The sequence below is a fragment of the Spodoptera frugiperda genome, chromosome 9, assembly GCF_023101765.2.
Source record: "Spodoptera frugiperda isolate SF20-4 chromosome 9, AGI-APGP_CSIRO_Sfru_2.0, whole genome shotgun sequence".
Taxonomy (NCBI): Eukaryota; Metazoa; Arthropoda; class Insecta; order Lepidoptera; family Noctuidae; genus Spodoptera; species Spodoptera frugiperda.
The window spans coordinates 5,171,060-5,190,371 of record NC_064220.1 but is presented as its reverse complement, the minus strand read 5'-3'; the positions used below and the strand labels follow the sequence as shown (position 1 = coordinate 5,190,371).

At 35.1% G+C, this 19,312-nt stretch overlaps 1 protein-coding gene and 3 non-coding genes across 4 annotated transcripts in view; 1 reads left to right on the top strand and 3 right to left on the bottom strand.

Moving 5' to 3' along the window:
• Positions 1 to 3,950: 3,950 nt before the first annotated feature.
• Trnay-gua (transfer RNA tyrosine (anticodon GUA)) lies at positions 3,951 to 4,039 on the bottom strand. The gene is given in 2 exon segments: positions 3,951 to 3,986; positions 4,003 to 4,039. It is a non-coding gene; the product is annotated as a tRNA-Tyr (tRNA).
• Positions 4,040 to 4,533: 494 nt separating this feature from the next.
• Trnan-guu (transfer RNA asparagine (anticodon GUU)) lies at positions 4,534 to 4,607 on the bottom strand. The gene has a single exon. It is a non-coding gene; the product is annotated as a tRNA-Asn (tRNA).
• Positions 4,608 to 6,246: 1,639 nt separating this feature from the next.
• Positions 6,247 to 6,318, bottom strand: Trnad-guc (transfer RNA aspartic acid (anticodon GUC)). The gene has a single exon. It is a non-coding gene; the product is annotated as a tRNA-Asp (tRNA).
• A 9,479-nt stretch (positions 6,319 to 15,797) lies between these two features.
• Positions 15,798 to 19,312, top strand: part of LOC118271214 (protein piccolo) — a 30,741-nt gene continuing 27,226 nt past the window's right edge. The window contains exons 1-2 of the mRNA XM_035587217.2: positions 15,798 to 15,961; positions 17,471 to 17,773. The gene's annotated coding sequence lies outside the window, so the exon portion shown is untranslated. The remainder of the gene's footprint in view (positions 15,962 to 17,470; positions 17,774 to 19,312) is intronic.

Genomic DNA, 19,312 nt, shown 5'->3' with positions numbered 1-19,312 from the left:
AATTATGTCTGTCCAAGATAATTATTTATGAATTAGAGATTACAGCATTTGCGAGACTCCAATAATTTGCCAACGAGAAGTAATTTGGAGCCACATTTCTTCATAAGTTGCGTAAAATATATGAAACTTGTAACCTAATGGCTTGTATCCGATGCCAGATATATCTCTATACCTATAGTATATCTCTAGACGTTTTATAGATGACCCATTAATAATTTTAGTGCTGACTGGCTCGTGACTTGTAGGTTGCAAGCACAACTACTTAGCAGGTGATTTGGTCGTTACTATCATGGTTCTCATTAATAGCTTACTGTTTAGTATGGCGTTACAGATTTATGTTTGTGATATGAACTGTTGGAACCTTTCCGACCAACTGGTGTTATTTGGACTATATATATCCACAGTTTTAGAGAAAACCGCTGTATATTTTTCTCATTACACAGATAACGTAGAGGTAGGTAAGTACCTATATCAATGTTCAGTTATTTTTATCGTTAAACAGCACAAACATACCAACGTACAAGGTCAAGATTCAAAGATCCACGCGAATGTTATGTCAGTGAAAATAGAACATACACACTGGTAAATGGAAATGGAACACACTGGTAAACCAAACACAACACATACACACTGGTAAAGAAACAAAAATAGATTTATGTATGAAGCTATCGTGGAGTAACACACATTTTATATCAACATAGTAATCAAAATTTTTTAGTAGCTTCTGCCAGCGTATTTGCCCACATTCCCGTGAGACAAAAAGTAGTATGTATATTTCCAGACCATAATCTACCCCTATTCTACATCCTGATCCTTTCAGCCGTTTTCACATGATTGAGTAACAAACTCACTCACAAACTTTCGCATTTATGATATTACTAGCTGACCCGGCAAACTTTGTTCCGCCTCAAACAAGACTTCCACAAATAATTCAAGACCAGTATTAGCCAAATCGGTCTATCCATTCTCGAGTTTTAGCGAGACTAATGAACAACAATTATTTTTTATATTTATAGAGATTAAGATGTACCTATAGTTAATGAAAACCCCGGTTATTTTATTTTTAAACAATGTATAAATTAATTAATGTTATTGATATTGGCTTAAACCAGATTAAAAATAAATGTTAATAATTATAATTTCCATTGTAAATTCTTTGCCTTTTAGTAATATTTTATTTAATATGTATGTACATTATAAATATTCCATTCACTATTTATTTATATGTAATTTTAATATTTGATATTGATTGACATTTAGGTGAGCTGATGTTGCATGCATAATAAAAATTATGACCAATAAAAAAGACAAATGCATTTTTAATCTTTTTTGAGAAGTCGGTTAATGTACCAGTAGGTCAAACTATGTACACCGTATCTATCTGTTAATTTCATTGGATTTTCGTCTTTATATAAACACAATACTGTTGACAATCCAATAAAAATAAAAGAGAGGGAAAGGAGTAGGTTGTACACTGAAACAGGACTAATTTAAATTGCCAATAATTCAATATATAAATAACTATATTAAGTTATAATAATATGTTAATATACTAATTATAATATTATATCAATAATCGTGAATCCGGACGCGGTGTTATCGAACGTCCTTGATATACATTACACACATTTACTTATAAATTAAATCTTCTTCCAAAACCAGCTTCTTGCTTAAAATATACTCACAAATTAATATTGCGGGTGTTGCTGCTTACAAATAATGTAATATTCGAAATCTACATAAACATTAATCAATGTTAACATATAAAAAAAAATAAGGGGCCAGACATACAAAATAATACAAATCATAACTACGAAAACCTCTGAAAACCGAAAAAATAGATAATAAAAAGAAATTAATCGAAATAAAAAAATCACCATTTGAAAAAAATATTGATGAATGAAATAGAACAGTTTAAAATATAAAACGAATAAAATGGTGTGAAAGTATGTACGAGATTATCCGTCTGTTGTGATTAAGTAATTCTAACAGTAATTGTTAAATCAAATAAAAACTACTTTAATTTAGTTACTTGTGATTAATTCTTAAAATAACAATCGATTAAACTATTTTTGTGGACAAAAATTAGTGTAAATTGCCGATGTTGACAATATTATACCCGAGCGCGATGCTAACGCCATCTCTTATCGTGTACTTACAACATTTCCAGTCTCTCTTCAATGGAAAACAGCTGCAGGCTATAAGCACTTTGTTCTGTTGTCGTACTTATAAAATATTAATATTTTATACAATCTTTATTTCGTTCTAAAACAGTGTATTTTTCAGTATATCAATGAAAAACGTCCAACGAACTTTAACAAATACTTATACCCTTAGCTTCAATTGTGAAGATAAAAAAAAATACAGTAATATATTATCAAAAAAAAATTGCAAACACGTGTGGCTAGCGACACGTGTTTATTAATATAAGCTAATAAATTCTAAAGGACATCCATTCTAACTCATACATTTTATCATTAGACTAACTACTAATGCGCGGTTTCACCCGCTCTGCTAGGCTTCTATGAATCGTAGTGTGATTTTCCAAAGCCCATTTTATATAGCATTTCTAGATATTTGACTATTTAACACAAAAAATATTATTCAATTCGAACCAGTTAGTTTCGCATATTAGCGCGTTCAAACCAACAAACGACACTTTCAAACCTTCAAGAAAAGAGCGTACTCCTTTTTAAAAGGCCGGTAACGCACCTGTGACTCCTCTAGTTGTGTCCATGGGTGGTACTGATCGCTTACCATCAGGTGACCCGTCTGCTCGTTTGCCCCTATTCCAAAAAGACAAACAAATAAACAGACACCGTCTCTTACCTTTATACATATATGTATAAGTGGTATAGATTACTACAAAACTGCTATCATAAAGCTATATTATACAATATATTATTATATGCAGCATATTTTTCTCACGCGTCGTATGCAAAATTTAGAAAGGAATGGGATCGATTTCAAGGTGGTCTTGTAAACCGAAACTCATTCAATCGGTGTTCGATTCTAAGCTAGTGTTGTGAAATCTTGATACGAATGTCCTGTCTGTAGCCTATGTCATTAATCTTTTTGTTATAGTAATTTGTGTGCTACTATGTTATATCTAAACCTGTAAAAACAATATGTATTCTAATTCTAATGTAATCTAGTCTAGTATTAACACGTTAACTGCCACGTAGGTCACCAGTGACCTACGTTAATGGAGGATTTGCCTTCAACAGTTTTCTGATAGCAGTTAAAGGCTTAAAATCCATTTAAAGAATTGAAATATTGTTAGTTTTTTACATGAAATGGGTTGACGAGCTTTCCTTTAGAGATTTAACTTTTATTCTAATTACATCTCACATTACTTGTCTGATTTATCAATGTGCGTATACATATTTAATTAATTAAAAAATAAAGCTGCATTACCAAATGCTATCTCGTTCATATATCGAACGAGATTACATTCTGAGATTAACGAGAATGCTACAAAACTGCCAATCTCGTCAGATCTCGCTTGAGCCCTAATCTTGCGAGATCACATTTCCTAAGCTGAATCATGAATTAGGTCATTATAATAATTATTTAGTGGTCTAAAAAAGCGGATACAGTAGTGTCGAGGATAACTACTTAGTCATGTATAGTATCTTATAAATAAAAAATGTAGCTAATCTGTATTTACAGGATATAATTGGCTAGCTTTAGTCTAGCTAGATAGCCTTAAACATATCAACCTTGATGTCAAAATGTGACCCACTTAAAATATTATAGTCCACAATTTATTATTAATGTTATTTTTTTATTAATTTATCAAAATGAATTCAGAAGCAATTGTCCACTTGAGTTAGGTTGTACAATGAAACATTTGTATAAAACAATGAAAAAACACTTAAAATATTAATAAAAAGTAACAAAATATAGTAAAAAATACAAATTAAAATTTTCAAAATAACAAAAAGAATTCCTTCGAGCCGGATTTGAACCAGCGACCTATGGATATCAGTGTTTTTACCTCTACAGTCCACCGCTCTACCAACTGAGCTATCGAAGGCTTGGGAAGAGTGGCGAAATTTTGATTCCGTTCCTTTTATAACATTATGCTCATTATTATTTGGGTTCATTAAAAATGTATCAATACTATTGATAATTTAACAACAGCTGAATACTATAATAGCTAATACAATGCATCTATTATTACATTTTGACTTAGTATATTGTACATTGGTCGATAAAAAAATATTTGTTTTTTATAAAGACCGATAATGAATCTAGGTACTTTTACTTCATAAAATCCATTAATTGTCATATTTATCACATTTAATATTTAATCAAAATAATATAAACCTAACATAAAATTCATAATTTGAAACAAATTTAAATGACGAGAATTTAAATGATAAGGAAAACAAGAAAAATATTTCGAACAATACAAAAATGTAAACAAAAGCCATAAAAACAAAATTAAAATATTCAAAAATACCAATAATGATGTAAGCCGTATGGCAACTAAATAAAAATGTCCCAAAAAAAAACAACAAAAAGAATCGCCCCCGGGTGGGCTCGAACCACCAACCTTTCGGTTAACAGCCGAACGCGCTAGCCAATTGCGCCACGGAGGCAGATGATCATCATGTCGAAATTTCTAAGTCCACTATGAATAAAAAAAAAATATGTTCACGAATATCAGTAAGAACTTTTATTACCTAAAATTATAACAAAACTGGTGAATGAATAGTATGCGTAGGTTCTTTGAAAAAAAACAACAAGCATAGAGTCAGATCCATCCTTTCTCGGTCTGTCTCTGCAGTTTCCTTCTGAAGCATAACAGTTTCACAGAAGATGACTACGGCCTGCTATGCATAGATAAAAATCCCAATGTATGCAACCTTCCATTACCTTCCCATCAAAAACTGATATCAATCCAAAGATCTGTTATACATATAATTCAGCCGTCAATACATACGTACAAAATTATGTCTAGTATGTTCTCTAGTGGCCAAATCTACCGACAAATTAATAATAATAGGTTATTGAAACTGACCGTAATTTGTAAAAGCAAAGGACGTCAGTAAGTCACTATTGACTTTTGTTACAGTTCAGATAAAGGTATGTTGGCATTTCACGATTAATAGTACTCTGTGCTACATATTAACAGACACAATAACTTTAATAAACAACGAGCAATTCCTACTATGTACTTATTACATAATTATAATTTTCCACTTATTTACTAACCAGCTTCTGCCAGTACCTTCGTACGCACAAAAAAGTACCTAATTCCTGTGAATTTAGGGTACTTAATCGTCTCTTATGCCTAGTTTACACTGCGCTAGTATTGTAATCGAGTATCGCGTATTAAGTAGTTCTCTATCTTACTTCTGTCCCAAAATCATATTAGTGCTCCTCTATTCGCCGTGGAACATGCCATGATAGTAAACTACTCAATAGCAGAAACTTTTATTAAAACATTTTTTGGTTACAATTGTTACAAATAAATAATGTGAAGCTTTAATAAATAAATTAAACAGTCAGGCCAGTTTGCCATTGACAACCATTTAAAAAAAAAACGCCTTTGAACAATTTTAAATCTGTCGCTTGTTCCCGCATACTTTAAAAGGATGGCTATAGGCTAAAACATCACGTTATGACCAATAGGAGCCAAGCAGAGCGGGTAATAACCGCGCGTGAAGTAGTTATAAATAATTTGCAGGTAACTCAGTATGTACAAAAAACACGTCAGGTACAGTCAGCACAGCTATTCAATATACAGGTAAAAAATACAGATTGTTGTTCGTAACTGCACACTAAATAACTGTGCTGACTGTCCCTATATTTTGCACTCAGAACCAATAAAATATTGCGACATTTCGAGAACAAAATAATCATCATAAACTCTGCTATATGCCGTTTGCAAGAAGTTCTTAAATAGCGTAACATCTTCATGTTATTTATAGAATTGATGAACTGATGATGGCATATGAACTTGAAATTTCCAAATGTTAAGGATCTTTTAGGAATGCACACTTATGACATTTATCAAAAAAATAAGTCTATAAAAACAGTGATTTATGACTGGATATAAAATATGTAGAATAAAAATTAATTGCAAATGGGTGATCTTCAAACATTAAATAAAATAATCGTTAAAATAAACTGGTCTACGCAGATGGTTTTAGCAATTCAGATTACTGGTTAGATCATCTCGAGTCTTCAAACAAAGCAAAATAAAATCAAAATTCTTCAAAAGCTAAAAGAACTCTCCCCGGCGGGGAATCGAACCCCGGTCTCCCGCGTGACAGGCGGGGATACTTACCACTATACTACCGAGGATTGCAAGGACATTGCCAAATATAGTGATGCTATTTTACTTATCAGGATGATACTTGGGTTGTTATCAAAACATCGAAATAATGATAAGTGCATGATTATCACAGGGAAATCTGTACTTACCTACTTATCTTGAAGAATTGCTCCATTATCTAAATCTTCAATAATATCTAAATTTTATTGACAAACATAGATGCACATGTTTTATGATATAAGCCGGCAAACGAGAGGACGGACCACCTGATGGTAAGCAAACGCCGCTGCCCACACACACCCGAAACATCAGAGGCGTTACAAATGTGTTGCCTATTGGGCCTCCGGTAAACCTCACAAACTTTGTATTACGTCGTTTTTCTGTGACACCGCCGTGAGGCGGTTTCACCGAAGCGACACCACTATCGCTTTGGTGGAGCCTAGCATGGCATCCCACGTTCCTAGTAAGCAAAATAATTACATACACAATTATACAATCAGTATTCATCAAAATGATTCCGACTGAACTCAATCACATAATTACCCCAATATCAGTGACACACCTTATTGTACTACAATAATTGAGTACAAAGGTTATTTGTTTATATCTGGTAACCTTTGCGATCGCCTTCACCTTTCCATAGGGCACGAAACTGGGACATACAGACTTACTATGCAATTATGTTCTATCGCCAATGATCTGGTATTCCATTCACTTCCTACTGGGAGTCCGGTATCTTGATAGTATACTGTGTATTTTGCAATTTGTTCCTCTTATCGTTTTCCTTACCTAGTTATTAAGGCAGACTTTAAATGCGATCGTCATGTAGGAAGTTTTGAGTAATTAAATCGGGTATCGTCGAATGGTATTGTTGAGCTAACTTCGACAGGTAAATCAACTTCAAACAAATGAAACAATAATGAAATATAAAAGATATAAGAATAAGAATTGTAAATTAAAGAGCGCCATTATCGCCAACAAACTGACTTACAGTTTGGCGATTTTCGTATGTATTTTTATATTATGTTTTATGTGAATAAACGATTTAAAAAAAAGAGTACTGACGATAAGTTTTAACATTTAATACAATTTATCACAGTTAACATCGATTAAAATTAAGAGATTTAGGTATATCACCCCTTCGCAATCGGGTGGTTTTTAATCGGCAAGAGTTTGATAATCCGTCTCGCCTCGCCCAAGGCGGGAGAAGTCATTGCATGAATTTCTCCCCTCAAAAAAACCCTTAGCAAACCGAAAATAAGAACGAAGAGAACGCAAACAGATTTTCTCTAGTACTTAAGTACCATTAACAAACGATATAACAGTTCACAGCGTTACCGTAACCTCACCTAACGTTACAAAGTCATTACATGGGTGGACAAAACAATAGGCTCGCAGATAATACCAATTCCCATAGATATTTAAAGAAATAGTTTAGCAATCCATTGTTCTGACAAAATAGTAGTATTGAAAAATAACTCTCGCATATCATATGGCGTCGCGAAGGTTACAAAAATGTTACTTTTGAAATATGGACTTTATTAGATGTAATTATAAGTGTAATAGAAGTCGAATTCATTTGTATATAGAAGTTTTGTACTTGATATTAATTATTGCAGTACTTAAAACTGCTCTATGGATAGATCTTTTAGAATATTAAACTGCCATTCTATTACGAACGAAAGTCGTAGTCAGTTTAAATGGCAATGAAAAATGCAGGTCTTGTTCTCAACACATAGGTATACCTTTTTAGTAAATATAATAGGTACAATAGATTGAGTAACTTCGAGGTTTTGACTTCAATCATTAGTGGTTTTATCAGCATAAGTAATAATTATATACTATGTATACGTAATGAGTCAAAATAATTAACAAACAATTCGAGAAAGTGATTACTATGATATAATATTTATTAGTTTGTTATTTTCCGGTACCTATACAATACATAAGTGTAAGTATTGCAATAAAACATTTTTAGTCATCTACACCAAAAGATTCATAGTCCATCTACATAAAATGAGTAACACCGCTAACTTCAGAATTCTTTGTAAATATGATAGATGTTCTAAAATGTTAATTAAAAATTAACAATGCAATGTAAACATTTTCTATACAGTGAATCATAATGTTTGTGAGTTCATCGATATTCTTTCGTTTACATTACCGAATAAGCACTAAATGAAATATTACATGATGCGTCATTTGACGAATGCATGCAACCTACAAATAACGATAGACGGATTTGTATAAGAAGTGAAGCAAAGTTGCCATGGGTTTCCGTGGGTGTCTAGAAATAGTCAAATCTACACAGATTTGACTATGTCTATACGCAAGAGGCAAGCATTAATAACGAAAGCGTGCGTATGGCGGCGACCGGTTACGTGAATAATGGGGGTTAAGATGGTAGGCAGTGGGTTTACGAAAATAATAGAAGATGCAATTGTTACCCCTCTCGATCAGCGATCAGCGCCGCTTATGGACACCCGCAGCACTGGTGCACCGTCTGCTTGTCTGTCCCACTCGAAACTAGTAGAGCTTTTCTACATTAATGTGCGTGAGCATACCGTGATTTTTAGTAATTTAATTTATTTAGAGCTGCTTAATTTTATAAATAGCTTGTACTACTTTTATTAGCTTAAATATTATATGATACTTTAGTTGTAAGTAGGAGTAGCTTCTTTGTTCTCTTTGAATGTTTAACATTTCAAACAGCAATATTTACTTACCCGTTAGCTTTGAGGTCACTGCGGATGTGAATTCGATGTGGTATCGATAAAAACTTTTATTGTATTTTGATTATAGAGGTACAAACATAAGATTTGAGTAAATTATAGATTGCAAAAGCCCGAGTGAATAGGTTGCTTATGGGCAGACGTGCTACATCGTAGGCCGCATCATCGGGCGAGATAGCGGCCAAACGTCGACCCAACAAATGAAAAAAAATAGAACGTTTAATCAGTAGTTTCTTTATTAAGAGATTTTTAAAGGTTTACTTCATATTTATTTCTCACGCAAAGAAAAGTTATTTTTGAATGAAACATAAATTAACCATCAGGTAGGCTGTGTGCTCTCTTGATACTGTCGTGGTATAAAATAATTAACAAAAGGTTTTATTTAAATTAACTATTTGTTTGTCCTAACAAAACTCAAGTTTGACATAAATTTTCCGGTAAACAGAGATTAGCCAAGTCTTAGTATAGACAGACACAGGAAATATAAAACTTTGGTGGAAGTGTAATAATAAAAATTTAAATAAAACGTTCACTAATCTAAATATCCACTAAAATTTGATATTTACAATTTTACAGACTCTAATGTCAAGAACATTGAACTCAAAATTGCTAATCACTACATTTATGTTTTTACGACTGGCTTGAGTTGTTTTATGTAATTTAATGTTCCGTCATATATTTATCACCGCAAGTCTGCGGTTGAAATAGTAGGTAATTGAATATTTGGCATGTTTTCAACACCCAATAAAAAAAAATTACATAACATATAATAAACAATATCATTTCTAAATAATATTACATACCAAAAGTGATAAATTCTGACTTTTTATCCAAATTCATGATTTTGTAACATGGTATTTTTAACATTTTGTATACAGCGCCATCTACCGAGACTCTGTAGTATCATGACAGAATTAGTTACTCGTCTTTCCACTAGATGTCGTTGCTTCGGGGAAATAGTGGCGTTATCTACATTGTAATAATAACACCGAGACCTAACTAGTTTGTATTTACAACTACTAGATGGCGTATTCGATATCGCGTACTCGCTGTGGTGGAGCATAAAATTATATTGCTACGAAAATACTACGACGTTCTACGAGTTTCGTAGCAGGACCGTAGCGATCGTTCATGATTGTCTCTTATGTAGCGATTCTACCAGAACAACCATTTCATTTTTATATCTAAAATTACTGTGCGTGGGTATGGATTCTTACAATATCTTATAGCAACGACACGTGTAAGAGAAGATGATTAACACAGATGAATATACATAATTTTATTAATAGTAATTCATTTACACTGAAACTATAACTTTTAATTCACAGTCCAGTGTAATCTTAAAATTGGAATAAAAATGCTGTTAATTAATATCCAATTTATTACAGTATTAGAACAATAGCTCAACCAATTTCACCAAAGTGTAATTACCTTGTAAGACGCGCATTTCTTAAAAACTTAAACTTAGCTCAGTATTCGCGATAACGACATCCGATTACAATTACATTGTAAGGGATGTAAACTTCATTGATACCTTCCAGAAACGACATAAAACCAAGGAAAAACTCTTCATGAATATATTCCAACACTTCGCTAATTCGTGGCGCCTTTTCCTAAAGTGGTGATTGGCGGGTGCGGCGTGACGTCATCGCGCCCACGCGTTCTCTGTGACGCAAGCCGATCGATAACTACCCCTGTCCCTTTCTCCCTTGGAGTACACCACGTTGGTTGGGTGATTGCTCTCTCGCTCTCGCATGTATGAATGCCCTGAAACTCAAAACCGTAGGCGGCTCGTGCGTAGCCGGCCGCTGTAGCGAGTGCGACGGATATTTACGATATTGGTATATTTTAGAGTTTTGTTTTGTTGGTAAATAAGTTTGTCCGGACGAAAATGTCATAATATAATAAATAAAGCATAATTTGCACATAAATGTCCCGTTGTCTCTGACTTCATAAGACAATGTTAGGACTTAAGTTATTTATAGACATTATGTAGACTTGCTGAGTCTAGGAATTGTGAGACATTTAGCAGTGACGTCATTGCCCATGACAAACTTTTGTAATGAATCAATAGGTATTTATTTGTTCAATATTATTATTAAAGGAGACTGGCTATTTTTCACTGAGTATTATTATACCAGTAGTTCTAAAAATATATTTCTATGGTTTAAAATACACTTAGTGTTAGACTGTCACGGTTATTATAAAGGCATGCCCACGTGATTACAAACTTAAACAGGGCTGATGAAGTTTGTAAATATCTGTTTATAATGGCTGCCTTGACATTCAGAGGCCAATGTCAAGCAGCCCATACTTTGCCATCAATGTGAATTAGCAATCATACTGCACAATATTCCATGAAATAATTTCAAATCGATTACATAACAGACGACTTTACATAACGTCCCCATAATTCGACATACACCTAAATTTTGGCAACGAGTACAAATTACGCAACAGTTTTATTGAAAGGGAGATAAATGAACGTTGAGAACTATTTATTTTTTGGCTGGTTTTTCGTCTGACCTCGGTCTAGCCAGACCGGCGCCGGAGTGTCTCGGCCTGGACCGAGCGCCCTAATCTTCGTGCGTCATCCTAACGTAAGACGTCTGAGTATCCTGCGGATAAAACTGAATGGATGGAGCGAACGTATCGATCCACAGAGAGGACAAATCCTTTGTTTGATAACGAACTGGTTAATTCATTAATTCGATACATGTGTAAAATGTGTATACCGTGTTATGCCGGCAGAGAAGAACACATTAGACACTATCATCTCTTTCTGGGGGTATCCTATACGTAAAATTCCACTAATTATTTGTATAAACTTGCTTTTATTAAGGGGGAAAATCATCTAATGACTTCTCCCGCTTTGAGCGAGGCGAGAAGGAGTGTCAGACTCTTACTGACTAAAAACCACCCTGTTCCTACTCCTGCTTTTCGAGCCGGAGCCCCGGTAAACCCGCTATGTAGTCCGCAGCTCCGGAATTCTTTATTGCTTAGATATCGGATAGCATCGCTCTCTGATAATCCTGAATCTTTTACGCTATGATCTCTAACCCACCTGGCAGGTATGGGGATTAAGGGAATCCTACTTATGTAGAAGAGGCTTATAGTCCAGAAGTAGACTGCTACAAACTGTTGATGATGACAGATGTGCCACTTATTACTAGCGAGTTGCGACTAACGTGAGTTGTGTACGTATGTGGAAATTAAGTAACACTCTATACACGTCTATGTCGATTTGTTGTTGAGTTTTTTTAGCCGTTACTAGTATGTTTGTTTGCCTCTATAGCTATTAGGAGAAATACAACTGCTGAGCTGTATAGGATAGGAAATTTATACAACGTAATTCAGAGACCCTTATTTATGAAATATGTAAATACTAATAATTACAATAATGACCTTTTGAGACATAGGAGCACTCAATCTTCAAATCGATTCCATAATTAAATCGACCCCAAGATTTATGGTTCAACGATAACATTTCCAGACAGTGGCGTAGCGTGCCTTGGCGGGGCCCCGTATAAAAAATGTTTGGGGGCCCATTTTTCTTTATTGTCGAAACAGCGAATCCATGTTTGGAGGCCCTTATTATTTTATAGACGTTAACTTTCCTAAAGTTACTGCCAACTTTTGAACGCATGCTTTACGCGAAAAAGAAAGGTATGTACTGATTAATTGGACTTTTGTGATATGAAATAAAAAATTGGGAAGGTTTTATTTATTGCTCAAGCACGTTGGGGCCCCCGTAACCTGGGGGCCCCGTATAATTGATACGGCAGATACGGCGCTAGCTACGCCCCTGTTTCCAGATCAAGTGAAGCATTCAGCCTTGAATTGCAGCGAAATTAAATCAACAATTTCCGAGTTTAAATGTCACGAACAGATGAACGGTTTAAAACTACTATTTTCTTCGATTACGTACCTCGTTGGTCGAGTAGTCGCAAGTACAATTGAACAAGAGTCTCAGATTCGCATCCTGCGTCGGGCAGTGTTATATTTTTTTTTAGTATTTCGATTTTTTCTGAATTACAACACTAAGTCTAGAATTGTGTCCGGTATATAACAATAGGCTTACGCTCTAATACACGGGACTTTAACATAATATTATGTTATATATGCACCTCTGTCAAACCCTTCTTCAATCCAAAGGTGTTATCACACTAATATTATAAATGTGAAAGTTTGTTTGTTTGAATGTTTCTCCGTCAATCACTCTGAAACTACTTAACGGATTTTGATGGAACTTGGTATACAGACAGGGTATGGGCTGACTTGTGTGATAGGATACTTTTTATCCCACAGGAACGTGGGCGAAGCCACTGGCAGAAGCTAGTGTTAATATATGTCTTTACCTATGTATCTTACTAATATAATAAATGTAAATGTTTGTGAGTTTGTTTTTGTGTCTATGTTTGTTACTGAATCACGTCAAAACAGCTGAAGGAATCAGAATAAAATTTGGAACAGGATAGATTATCATAAAGTGTACTTTTTATCACACGGGAACGCGAGTAAAGCCTCTGGTAGAAATTAGTATATGTATATTCTTAACGTATATTCTTCCATAAACCGGGTTAAAATGTCTCCCAGCTCGAGTCACGATACACAGCGATTCTATGAAGGAGACATTTCATCAATATGGTACATGACAGTATGCAAGAAGTCATTACAATGAGAATGCCAACGTGTGGGTGCCAGGCATTCAATTGGTGACGACACTGCATTGATGGAGAAAGCAAGAAAATGTTCAATGAAAGCCAAGAACTTTAAAGTTTTATTTATTACCAGCTTCTATCAACGGTTTCGCCCGCGTTCCTGTTGAATAAGAAGTAGCCCATGTGTTATTGTGGATCTTAGTCTAGCACTATTTGAAATTTCATCCAAATCTTTTCAGCCGTTTTAACGTAATTGAGTAACAAACGTAAACACAAACTTTCACGTTTAAAAAATTGTAAGAAAATAATCCCGTTATTTTTTTTATTTTTTTTTATTAGTATATACATGTCAATTTCTTACACCCATTTGTATTTGATCTTGATTGCCAGTTATAGACAAACAAGGCGTTGTCTCTTCATACATATCATATTTTATAGACTTTTTGCCAATAGACCTCCAAGTACATATCTAACAGGTGACCTTTTTATAAAACTGTCTAAAGGTCGACATCGGGTAAAAAGGTATCAGGGTTTTATTAACAGTTACCGAAATAAAACACATAATTAAATTACCAACAAATAATACTGTCAGACTGTAGTCAAAATAGAATGACCTGAAATAGTTCTAAATACAGACGGAGAACAAAAAATGGTCGCCTGCGGTTCATTATTTAATTTTTAAATTTATTTACTTTGGTTTAATGATTGTAGATGTATGATGTTGAATATTTTTAAACTCTTTAGTTCAATCACATATCACATCAACAGCCTGTTAAGTGGCTACTGCAATGACCTCTTCACGCACGCAGAAGGTTTGAGCATTAATCACCACGCTTGCTCAATGCTGGTTGGCGATTTCAAACTTATAATTAGGATAGGTTTCCTCGCGATGTTTTCCTTCTCCGTTTGTCGACGTTTACTTAATTCAATATCGAATTGAAAATATTCAATTTGAAACCGAAATAAAAAGAAATATCTGAGAAAAATTGTTCGACGCAACAAGGTGATCTAGGGCGTTTAATACACATAAGTATTACATACAATAACATAATGTTTATTGCTCATTTAACTACATACCGTCTCATTGGTCGAGTGGTCGCAAGTGCAACTACCGGACAAGGGGTCTCGCGCTCAATTTCCAGATCGGGTAAAGTATTACTGGGCTTTTTTCGGTCTTTTGAAAATTTCTAGTAGTAGCACGGAGCCTGAAATTGTGCACAGTATATGGCAATAGGCTCACCCCCATCACAGGGAACTTACAATACAAAAGTTATAAAGTGGGTTTAAAATGCACAATATACATTGTACAGTATTTAATGTGCACCTCTACCTACCACTTCGGGGATAAAACGCGTGACGTTGCACGTTGCAACTACACAGTTTATATCATAAAAGTGCCTTCAAATGCTCTTCGCTCTTTATAGTATCAATATGAATTACTATTTATAAACGAGATATAAATAAGATAGCTATAAATAATAACAAACTAACGGCGCCATTGTATGATTCCAATTTCCACGCAACACTTCCCAGCTCTCGTGTAGAATGTGTTACCTATGTGCTGTGACAGGTCTAAATATAGAGAGATGATCGGTTAGGTCGCATTATTAAACATGATGTAGGCATTTAACACATATTCGTACCATAGTGTAGACATTTTGGTCTTTTTAAGACAAAAAAAAATATTATTACCTATTATTTCTATTAGATGTTAACCCATATGTCTAATGTGTCTATTTAATTACCACCATACTTTAAACACCACATCAATTAAATCAAATAGTTTTAAAATGCTTAACAAAGTTTATTTTGATTCAAAAGTTTTACAAGAAAATGCTACAATCTGCCAAGCAAGTCTACGCCGTAGTCGCCCGTAGCACAGTCGCTACGAAAATAAATTAACAATTTCGTTATCGCGTAGCAATCAGCTTGCTACGGAAATAAGTGCGTGTTCGTTTATTTAATAAAGCCCTCAGTAAATGCAATGAATTTGGCGACAGTTAATGATGAAATATTATCTGTGCAAGTTTTGAAAGAGAACCACAGCCTACAAACCCATACATGCGCGTAGGTGTATTTTGGCGGGTAGTAGCGCGCAGGCGCGTCCGCGGCCGTCCGCAGTCCTGCCACCATTCTTCAGTTGCACACTGTCCGCCGCGACGTACGAGCGTAATGCCCTCGTGCACAACCAACCGACCGTATTGCCAACAAAAAACGAGCTAAAAACGCATTCACAACAAGAAAACGAGTGTGAAACGAAACATCCTCGACGATAGAAGGTAGCCATGTTCAATTTTATTGTGGGAGTGTGCTCAGAGAGGCGTGAAACGGTAAACAAATAGGTGCTGTGGCATAGCGATTTTTGTGAATGAATTTAAGATGGTGGACGGCTGTGTGAGAGTGTCGGGCGACGTGGTGGATAGTTTGTATGGAGAAGTATGGCGCGGCTGGTGTGCTGGGTGCTGCGAGCCCGGTGGTGGCGCGGGTGTGGTGGCCCGCGTGGGCGCGCGCGTGTGTGCGTGCGATCGAAGCGGATGAATGACGATGACGTGGGAGGACCGCGGCTAATGTCTGTTTGATAACGTTCCACACCACCTATCTATCTATCCAATAACACCGCCGACCCGCTCCTTGTCAACTATTATTTTTAGATCTGACCGAGCGAGTGGGAATCGAATATTTACGTCGATATCTCGGTGGATGGAGCGAGAGTTGTCTTAGCGTCCGTGAGACATTCGTGACGAGAACAACAGTGACGATATTTTAAGGGTATTTTTAGGTATCGATTGTTGAATGGGAGCTATTTTGAGAGTGGTGTCACGAAAACGATTACTCGGTGCAATATTCTTGTTTTGTTCGCGAAATACTTGAATGTGTTACTTTGGAGGTTGTTATTAAGGTTGGAAAGTAACAAACAGACCATTCCACAATCGATATTGCAACCTTGTGCGAAATTACATATAACAGTCCCGCAATGTCCAATTATGCATTTGGGTTACAGGGTAATTTTCTTTTTCTATAATGTTCTTCACATTGTTTAGCCTAGTTTGGTATTGCCTTGAAAGCCTTTCTTATCTTAGCTGAAATCCTCTTGCTAATCATTTTGTTAAAAACTTAGGAATTCTATGGTGCCTGTAAAGATTTTTGTGCTGTATTCTTATTTCTTCTGTTTGATAATACGAAATAGATACAAACATAAATAAATAGTCGTCGTTGTCATTGTATGTACAGCAAGTCTCTGTCTCATTGCCTCCTGACTGCTTCGGTGACCGAATGGTCGCTTGCTACGACTGCCAACCTAGTGGTCACGGGTTCGAATCCCGGATCAGTTATGAGCATTTTTTTGTTTTTCTAAAATTTCTTATTTATCACACGGATATTAACATTGCATTTGGAGTGTTAATTACATTTAACACATACATCTCTATACTACATCTTTTTATTTTATTTTTTATGGTATAAGCCGGTAAATGAACAGACGGATCACCTGAAGGTAAGCAATCGCCGCCGCCCATGGACACCCGAAACACCAGATGCGATACAAGTGCGTTGCCGGCCTTTTAGGGGTTAGGAATTTAAGTTGTTGTTGGGGAATCGGGGATTGGGAAAATTGGAAAGGGAAATTATTGGACCTCCGGTAACCTCACTATTCTCATAAAAGGTGTTGTGTTATGAAATTACCATTTGCCGCTTACCTTCTATTGAAGGTCAAACTTGCACCCACTCGACCAACGGGGCACTCTTCAATAATGACCAATGTCTAATACTTATTTTCTCTTTGTTTAAAGGTAGTCAACATCAACGATAGTCTACAAGCAGTAATGTTAAGAACTTCAAAAATCTCTACAATTTCATAAATAATTTCTTCAGTGGACACTTGAGTGAATATCGAAACTTTTATATTTATAATCATAGTAATAGAACAATGACAATTAAGTAGAAACACGTGATTGGTCCAATCAAGTGCTGGACTTTTGTAGCAGCCAATCAGAGCACGCCATTCAAGATGAGCGCTAGATCTCGACGCGGGCGCCGCCAACTATGACTGGAGCCGCAAACAGCTTGCGGTCTGTCAACACAATATGATAAAGGTAAGTAACAAGTTACAATAGGTACACAAACTTGAAGTTAATAATAGCTTATTCAGTTTTAAAACAAATAATTTCAACGGTTGAATACAATAAAACAATAAAAAAATGAATACACTTTCATTCATTGAAAAATGTAATGTGAGCTATCATGTGCTTCACTTTGGTAATTATCCTATCCTTTTGTTTTAATTTATGATTTTCAGCAATCTTTGATTATGTACTGTTTCAGGAAATTATTATATTATTAATTAAATTTTCTATTAAATAGAATTAATATTAATAACAGATATATGCAGGATCTATCTGTTTAGCTGTGTAGGATCTATCTGTTTACTAGAGACAGGATTTAAAAAAAACCGATACAAATAATAATAAAACTAGCACTCAATAACACTTTAGTTAGGTTCTCAACTAACGCTCTTAGCTCTCCAGTAGAAGTGGAGACAGGCTGTTTATCCAAATCTTCTCTTTGTATTGCTGCTGACTTCAACGATACCACTACGTTATTCATCGAAAAGGCATATTAACCAATACTAGCATTGCAGTTGTAGCTACAGCTGTTACTGAACCCACGACGTCTTCCGTCAGTTCGCAGTCTGATTCCAGACAGTTCCGAAGTCACATAGTGCTTATAGGCATTACTATATTGACCATAGTGGCGTGCTGATTAAAAATTTAAATCAATGGGGTAGACATAAAAGCCACCCTTTGTCTCTCCATGCATAGAGGTGGATTCTCGAGAATCGGGTGGGTTTTGAAATATCACCACCATCTTTTTCTTGCAGAATTCTTTCCATGTCGCTAAAAATATTTGTTTTTATCATTGCCCTACTTTAGGATTTTCTCCTGTATTTTTAAAAACATACAACTTCACATACACAATAACACCCAGACTCAGAATAACAATCTGTGAATCACACAAAGTGTTGTTTTTGCGGATATCGAACCCGCGACACGTTGCGCGGCAGCCACCGCACCTATCATGTATATCATCTCATTCAGTACATAACTCTATACATGATAAAAATACAAAATATATAAAAAAAATATTATGTTTTTACACAATACACGTATTATAAACTTTAATAAATTCGACCATTTTAATCCACCAGCAATTTTCATATTATCATAGGTCAAATCCGTGCTCTATACAACCATTTTGTTTCTTTTGACGTCATCATCCTTACGTCACGAAGAAATTTTAGAATAAATATAAAAGCTATCTAAAAAAAGAAATTAAATAGGGCATGATATACATGATGTATTCTTGATAATCTATTCTTGTTTGAAGATGGTAGAGGTTATATTTACTCTTTTATTTTTATTTTTATCGCCGTGTGATGTGAGGTTACTGGAGATCCATGCCTCCCTGCCCCTCAAGGACTGGCAACGCACTTGTAACTCTTCTAGTGTAGAGGGTATCAAACTATCCGATGCCGATTGCTTACCAATAGTTGATTCATAGAATGCAGAAAGAGAAGGCGTGGTAACTACTTCTCCTGTGGGATTCGTAAAAGCTGACAAAGAAATTCTCCAATT